Source organism: Bos mutus, chromosome 4, assembly GCF_027580195.1.
Source record: "Bos mutus isolate GX-2022 chromosome 4, NWIPB_WYAK_1.1, whole genome shotgun sequence".
NCBI lineage: Eukaryota > Metazoa > Chordata > Mammalia > Artiodactyla > Bovidae > Bos > Bos mutus.
Genome location: NC_091620.1, coordinates 49,253,619 through 49,262,058, shown reverse-complemented (window position 1 = coordinate 49,262,058; position 8,440 = coordinate 49,253,619).

The window sequence follows — 8,440 nt, the reverse complement described above, 5'->3', positions numbered from 1 at the left end:
TATATCTGTTCCCTTTTTCCTCTCCTGTTCTTTTCTCTTTAGCACTAGAGTGCTCATCTCTCTAGAAACTGAATCAGATTGTTCCTAAAATCAGGACTGTATCTCATTGTCAAAGTTTATATCTGAGAGGCTGCAGTCAGCATGGTTGTGGCATTTACTGAGCTCTTGGAATTCTCTCAAGCTGAAAGGCAATGATATTCAAGAAGATGTTTTCCTGCTGGTTGGGACCATCACTCAGACCTGGGACTTTCGCTTTTGTTGGCGCTAAAAGATGGCACCAATGATGGCACCAATGTTGGAGTGTGTTCCTGAGGGTGTGTTGGAATATAAGAAATACTTAGTGGGACTGAACTAACTGTAAGGCCCCATGCTGGGGGCTACAAGTAGGGCAACAGTAACTTTTATTCTAGGATCTTTTACAATAATAAAAGAGAAAAATGGTTTACAAAAATGACTTCTTTAGGACTGCAAAATTCTAGAGCCAGCAGGAAACTAGGAGATGATCTAATCTGTTGGTTTAAATGTTTGCCTTAAACCCACACCAAGCAATAAATTTAACATCGAGACCCAGTACACATGGCCATGGGCTTCCCAGGTGGTGCTAGTGGTAAAGAACCTGCCTGCCAATGCAGGAGACTTAAGAGGCGTGGGTTCTATCTCTGGATTGGGAAGATCCCCTAGAGGATGGCATGGCAACCCATTCAGGTATTCTTGCCTGGAAAATCCCTGGTGGGTTGCAGTCCATTGGGTCGCACAGAGGTGGACACGACTGCAGAGACTTAGTATGCAGGCACACGGTCACAAGGACATACATATGTAATTGCAACGTGCTTTACACATACTTCCTTGTCGTGTGCAATGTCCTCTAATATTTTCTGCTGGTTTTGATCTATTTTATTTCATTAATTAAAAATCCTGTTTGTAATAAAACTCCTAGAAGAGATCATAGTAAAACATTCTCTGACACAAGCTAATGTGTTCTTAGGTCAGTCTCCCAAGACAATAGAAATAAAAACAAAAATTAACAAATGGAACCTACAAACTTACAAGCTTTTGCACAGCAAAGGAAATCATAAACAAAATGAAAAGACAACCCTCAGAATGGGAGAAAATATTTGCAAATGATGCAGCCAACAAGAGCTTAATTTCCAAAATACGCAAATAGCTCATACACCTCAACACAAAAAAGCAAACAACCCAATTGAAAAATGAGCAAAAGACCTAAATAGACATGTCTCCAAAGAAGACATACAGGTGGGCAATAGGCACACAAAAAGGTGTTCAAAACACTAATTATTAGAAAAATGCAAATCGAAATTACAGTAAGGTACTACCTCATACCAGTCAGATGGCCATCATTAAAAAGTCTACAAATAACAAATGCTGGAGAAGGAGTGGAGAAAAGGGAACCATCTTATAATGTTAGTGGGATTATAAATTGGTACAGCTACTATGGAAAACAGTATGGAGGTTCCTCAAAAATCTAAAAAAAGAGTTGCCGTATGATCCAGCACTCACTCCTGGGCATATATTCCCAGAGTAATGATGCTTATGATGTGTTCTTTGTTCTGGCTTTGTCCCCAGTCTGGGAGTGAGGAGACTGACCAAATCAACCTCTCAAAGACCATTTCTGGACCTGCTTCTTGGGATTTGCTTCAGGGCCAGTTTATCAGCTATGTTAGAAAATTCTAAGTCTTACTACATCACCATCACAACCCACCTTTGGCTTTAACCTAGAATACTCAATCACCTATCTGTTCCTAATGTTTTTGACCTCTCTAAAAGAATCAAATTTACCTTCCAAATATGAAGATTTGCCACAGTAACATATTAAAAAGACTAGGCCTCAAGCTCTGTACAAAGTTCTGAACAGGAACCTTAGAGGGCAGACTTCTCAGGTTTGCACTCATGAAGCTGTGTGAGTTTGGGTGCATTTATTTAAACATCTGTCACAGTACTTAGTGTCTCTCTAGATGCAAATGACATCTGAACCATGCAACAGCTTGCTGTTGCTTACATGCTGTCTTCAGCCTGAAGGAATATGAGTATGGCTCTCTAAATTATTCCTAATGGAGCATGAACATTTTCTATAACTCAAAATAGTCATAATTTCATAGGATTCTTCATCTTTTTGTGATTTGAAACTGTTATGCCAACCTGGTCCTTGGGACCTGTTTCGTGGATGTCAGGACAGATTTGAGTAAATAAAGTAATTTATTGGGCCATATAGTAAATATTTACCAAGCACTTACTTTGCGCGTGGCTACGCAGAAGGAATGATTTGAATGCCTTATGCTTCTAATGAGTTGAATTTCCCTTTGTGTTTGAGGACTTCCTCTAACCCCAGACCTGGAGTGAAATTCAAGGATTATAAATGCTATTCAAATGAGAACAAAAACACCCACCCCCACCCCAAAGTCCTCTGTAAAGTGAAACTTTGCTTCTCCTGGCAGGCAGGATAATTCTCAGATGACAAGGGGTATATTTTTTTTCCTTGGGCTCCACTAATCAAAGTGTTAGCTTGTCTTGAACAAGCTTTACCCACCTCTGGTACCTTTCATCTAACACACCGAAGTTTTCTATAAATAGCAATTATGTCTTATAACACCCTTGTTGGCTCCATTTGATGGAGAAGAAAAGTGAGGTGGTGCAAGATTCCATTGCTTACAGAGGAGCCTCTAGTGAGGCATGATGCCTTGTTTGCTGAGTCCGGCTCTGTCTTCGGGTAACCAAAAAGCACAGTACACAGCTCAGCAAATTAAATGCTTTGGTTTCTTGGTTTGCTTTTCTGACTAGCTGGGTTCACAAAGTGGGCTAATACTGTATGATTCCATTTATATCAGACAAAGTTAATCTATGGCGTTATTTGTCAAGATAGTGGTTATTCCCCTTATACATGACTGGTAGGACTGTTAATTGGCATAGTCACTGGGAAAAACAGTATGCAGGTTTCTCAAGAAACTAAATGTAGAACTACCATATGACCCAGCAATCAAACTTGAGGGTATATATCTGAACAAAACAAAAACACTAATTCTAAAAGAGGCATGTACCCCAAAGTTCACAGCAGCATTATTTATAATAGCCAAAATATGGAAACAACCTAAGTGTCTATCAACAGGTGAATGAAGATGCGGTATATGTATATGCCATGGGATACTGCTTAGCCGTAAAGAAGAATGAAATTCTGCCACCTGAAGCAACACAGACGGACTCGGAGGGCATTGTGCGTAGTGAAATAAGTCAGGGAAAGACAAATACAGTATGATATCGCTTATATGCAGAATCTAAAAAAACACAAAACTAGTGAAAAAAACAAAAAAAGAGGCAGACTCACGGATATAGAGAACAAACCAGTGTTTACCAGTGTGTGTGGGGGCATGTGGGAGCGGAGAGTACAAAACACTGAGTGTTAAGACAGGCTCAAGGATGTATTGCACTACAAGGGGAACCGAGCTACTATTCTGTAATAACTATAAATGGAAAGCAACCTTTAAAATTGTGTTAAGGGACTTCCTTGGTGGTCCAGTGGCTAAGACTCCGAGTTCCCAATGTAGGGGGGCCCAGGTTCATTTCCTATTCAGGGAACTAGATCCCACACGCCTCAACGAAAACAGAACATGTGTGTCACAACAAAGATCAGAAGATCCTGCATGCTGCAACTGACTTGGTGCAGCTAAATAAATAAATATTAACAAAAAAAGAATTCAGACGAAGTGGTGAATGAGTTTTAAAAAAATTGCATTCGATGCATGATACTGGATGCTTGGGGCTAGTGCACTGAGACGACCCAGAGGGATGGTATGGGGAGGGAAGTGGGAGGAGGGTTCAGGATGGGGAACACATGTATACCTGTGGTGGATTCATTTTGATATTTGGCAAAACTAATACAATTATGTAAAGTTTAAAAATAAAATAAAATTAAAAATAAATAAATAAATTTCTTTATAAAAAGGTGGTGATTTGAAAAAATTCACTGCATTTATAATCTGTGCAACTTTTCTATGTACATTATACTTCATTAAAATGTTTACTAAAAAATGTATCCATTTACTATCTGCAGAACAGTGTTCCTATTATATTTGCAAGATAGATTTTGTTATTCCCATTTTACAATTGAAGAAACAGCTTGAAGGGTTTAAGTGCCTTGTTGAAGGCCACACAGTTCCAAGTTACAGAGTCAGGCTCTAAGGGGACCTGCCTGGCCCTCAGGACCACAACTTCACAGCCTTTCCCCGGGTTCCTCCCTGCCAAGTTTTCAGCCCCGCTCCCACTTTGGCCATGAGTGAAGATTTCTATGGAGAAAATCGTTCCTTTTGTACAACAGCTATAGAGCTAGAAGGCTTTCCAGCCCACTTCCTCCAAGAGTCCAGGAGGGTCTGTGGGGCCAAGTCTTCTGAGGCCTGTCCTGACATTGTGACCAGCTCTGTGGTGTGAGTGTGGCCCTCTCTATTGCTAGCACCTTTTACCAGCTCTCAATTCCCCTAAAAGATTCAATAAGGGGAGCAGCATTCGAAACAGACGGATGGTATTCACCTGTCACATAACAGCTAAAAATAAAAAAAGGGGAGGTGACAGTGAGATGCCATTGGTGGCATATTACCAGCTGATTGACACATTCTCATTGTTATTTCAAGTGAAAGGAAATACCTAACGCACAGTTGGCCCTGTCATCCAACATGGCTGTAAATTCTGGTCACTCATTAGTACAGTTTGAGCCAGAAAGAGGGTGTTCTGCATCTCGTTTATACAAAGGAGAATGGTACATTGTGAAAAAGTGAAATTTAGACTGCTTAGCATAGGCTAATTGGATCAATGCTGCATCCAAGGATGACTCCCTTCTACATCCTGGAGAGGTAAGTACTGAGAGGCTGGGCCAAGATCCTGCTGCAAGAAGACAGCTGTGTGTGGGCTGATGTGCCTTTCATTTCAAAAATGTGTTTTTCAATATAAGTTGACTCGTTGAATTAAATTAGAATTTTAAGTGGAATTTTGAGATCTTCTGAATAATTATTGGAAGTCCTTGAGGCTTTATTTCCATTCGGGTACTGACCCTAATGTGCTCCTTTTTATGTAGATGTGTGTTTTTAAGTGATGAAATAGGAATTGATGAGTTTGGCTTAGTGGTCAGGCTGTAAGAAGGTGTCACCATAGAAACCTGAATCTTGAAGGAAACAGTTTGCCTGGGGCATGTTTTGAGTATTTGGCACTTGACATTCGGAGGTTCTGGATGAAGTTTTCCTGTCTCATGAGGGTTCTGTTTACTGAAGAGTTCCAGCAGGACTGGCCTGCTTTGATACAGGGGAAGCCGTTTCTCATGGATATATTAAACTTGGGGCCCCTATAGAGAGAAAAACCTCAGCAAATATTATTATTTTTACTTAATTTTAAAGTTCAGATTTCTTAAGGAGTGGGGAAAGGCATAGCAAGCAGGAAGGAAGTAATAGAACCTCTGAACTGCACTTTGGGAATATTTTAAATGAAAAATTACTTCCATCATAAGGTTCAGTTCTTTTCTGGCAGCTCTTCTACTTACAGAGACTTTCACAAGAGTGTGTTCCATCTCTACTCAAGCTGGGCTTTTTAAAGTATTAACAAAAGGTGGTCCATTCAGAAACTTTTGCTTTGAGCGCCTAGAATTTCAACTTTTATCCTTGGGGTGACTCTACATTCCTTAAGCTACTTCTGCCAGTTGTAGCAAAATTTGCCAATGAGTAGGATTTATGGTAAGGACTAAAGTTGAGGATAGCATATCCTAGTATAGGCTTGGTTTCATAAGATTTACTAGAAATGGGTGTATGAGACTTGAATGCTCATTTTTAGGACACATAGACTCTAACTCACTGTATTTCTTATTTAAAAATTAAAAAGGAAGGGAAGTTCTCTGCTTTTAGACAAAAGTGTGTTGGGATCTATGGGGACAAACTGAGAACTGGTTTTTATTTCATTGCTTCTGAGATGCAGTGGCTGAGAAGGGACAGCTAGTCTTTCAGGAAAAACAGAGCCATCTGCTGGTAGATTGGCAGACTTACTTTTCCAGATGATCCAAAGACTGGGTACGGGTAATACTTGCAAGCTGGCAACAGATCTGTCACTGTTTATGCTGTCTCTGTTTTTAAAGAGCTGTTGTGTCATCATGGAATGAGAATGTTCAATAAAATTTACACATACAGTGTACCAAGCTATGTTGCTTTCGTAAGACTTTCTCTTGACTATATCAGGATCAGAAAAGGTGTGCTTTTGTCTACTCTTGTTTTTTGCCTCCTTTTAATCAGCAGCCTGCAGTGAAAAGCCCCAGAAGGGAGCAGCTCTGTGAGAAGGGGTTGCTCATTTCTAGTTGAGCCAGCAGCTTCTGGAACAGGAAGTGTTTGACCTGGGTCTAAGCCAGCATCTCTGCCGGGCGGGAGGCTTCTCAAGTCTCAGGGTGGACTTCCGGGGGGACTAAGCAACACTCACTTCTAGGACTGTCATATAGATTAGATGAGCTTTTTAGATGCAAAGGTTAAGCATGGTCTAGAAAGGCTCTCAGGGGCCCTCCTAGGCACAGTCACCGTCTCTCAACTGGCCTCCAAGCTCAGAGATGAGCTCTGTTCTTCACCTGGTGTTTTAAACTCCCTGCACAAAAGCAGTGTAAGCTCAGACCCAACTAACCCCAAACAGAATGCATTACCTCCAAGAGCCTCCCTGCCCTCACCAGGCTTTGAAGCCGTTAAAGCCATCATCCGTGCTAAGAAGTTGAGGCATCTGTTTGTTGCCAGAGCCTGTTCGTGTCACTATGAGCACAAGCTCTGGAGTCATGACCTTGGTTTTCTCTTCCTTTGATGGGGACAATAACACCCCCTGCCAGGGCTGCTGTGATGGTGCCACAAGATGAACTCACAGGTTCTTAGCACAGAGTCTGGCCGACGGGAAGACTCAGCATGGTTACTCACTTTTTAATAACATGGTCTCACAGATGCTTCCTCTTTTCCCCATTTCTATTGCCTCCAGGCCTGGCTTAATGCAGCCTCTGCCATCTTGACCTCCCAGCATTCAAGCTGCTACTCTCTTCCCTTCTTCTTATAAACTGTCACCAAGCTAATGTCCTTTATAGCCCTTGCCGGGCTAGTTCCTACTCAGGAAAACAGACAGACTTCTTAAGTAATCAGCCAAACTCCCTCTCCTGGTGTAAATCCTTTAAACCTGGCTCCACCTGCTATTATCCAAGGATTCTCACTAATCCTGATGTACAGACTCCACCCCAGGCAGTAACACACCTTGACCATTCCCTCTGTATCCTGGTCCCTTCTCTTATGCTATTTCCTTTGCTCTTTATGCTCCCTTCTCCCATCTTTTAACCTTGCCTGAATTTTAAGATGCAGCTCAAATCTCACCTCCACTGTGAGTTTTCCTCCAGCTCTGCAGCTTATAATGATTTTGCCTAAGGACTAACTCCTATTACCCTGCTGCTGCTACTTTTAAGTCGCTTCAGTCGTGTCCGACTCCATAGACGGCAGCCCACCAGGCTCCCCCATCCCTGGGATTCTCCAGGCAAAAACACTGGAGTGGGTTGCCATTTCCTTCTCCAATGCATGAAAGTGAAAAGTGAAAGTGAAGTCGCTCAGTCATGTCCGACTCTTAGTGACCCCATGGACTGCAGCCCACCAGGCTCCTCTGTCCATGGGATTTTCCAGGCAAGAGTACTGGAGTGGGGTGCCATTGCCTATTACCCTAATAATCCTAAATTCCTATTGCACTAAAAAATCCTACCCAATAGCCATAAATTAGAAGTTACTTATTCTCAAAGTTTTATTACAAGTTCAGTGAAGGGCCTGTGTTAATTCACCTCTCTGTGCCTCAGTTTTCCTCCTCTGTAAAATGGTGGTAATGACAGTTCCCGCCTCACAGGACTGTTGCAATGATTAAATTAATGTATGCAAAGCCAGAGCTCAGCACCTAGAAAGTGTTCGATAAGTGTTAGTTATTATTTTTCTGGAAACATGAATAAGGGATCAATACTGCTTATTTGATTGCCAGCTGTGTATTACCAAGAAGCCATCAGGTGCTAGACTTGGGCCCTTCAATGTCTATCTGATCCAACATTGCGTATCTTTTAAAGAAGACAGTAATGCTCTTGACAAATATTTATGGAGCGCCTACCACGCTCCAGGGACACACTGTACTGTTGTCAGTGCCAGTCTTTGTTTATTTTTACATATGTGGCCAGCCAGCTATTCACACCTGGAATGAACAGTATAGATCAAATATATTCATCATAGAGGATTTGAGTTCAAGTCTAGGCTCCTCCACCCATGTGGCCATGAACAAATAATTTACTACATCTGACCCTGACCTTTAGTTCCTCTATGTAAAATGAATTCTAAAGTCTTTCTAATCATGATCTGTCAAAAGAACCAACTATGGTTTAAATCAGATGTTTTCAGGCAGATAGTGGCCCTCA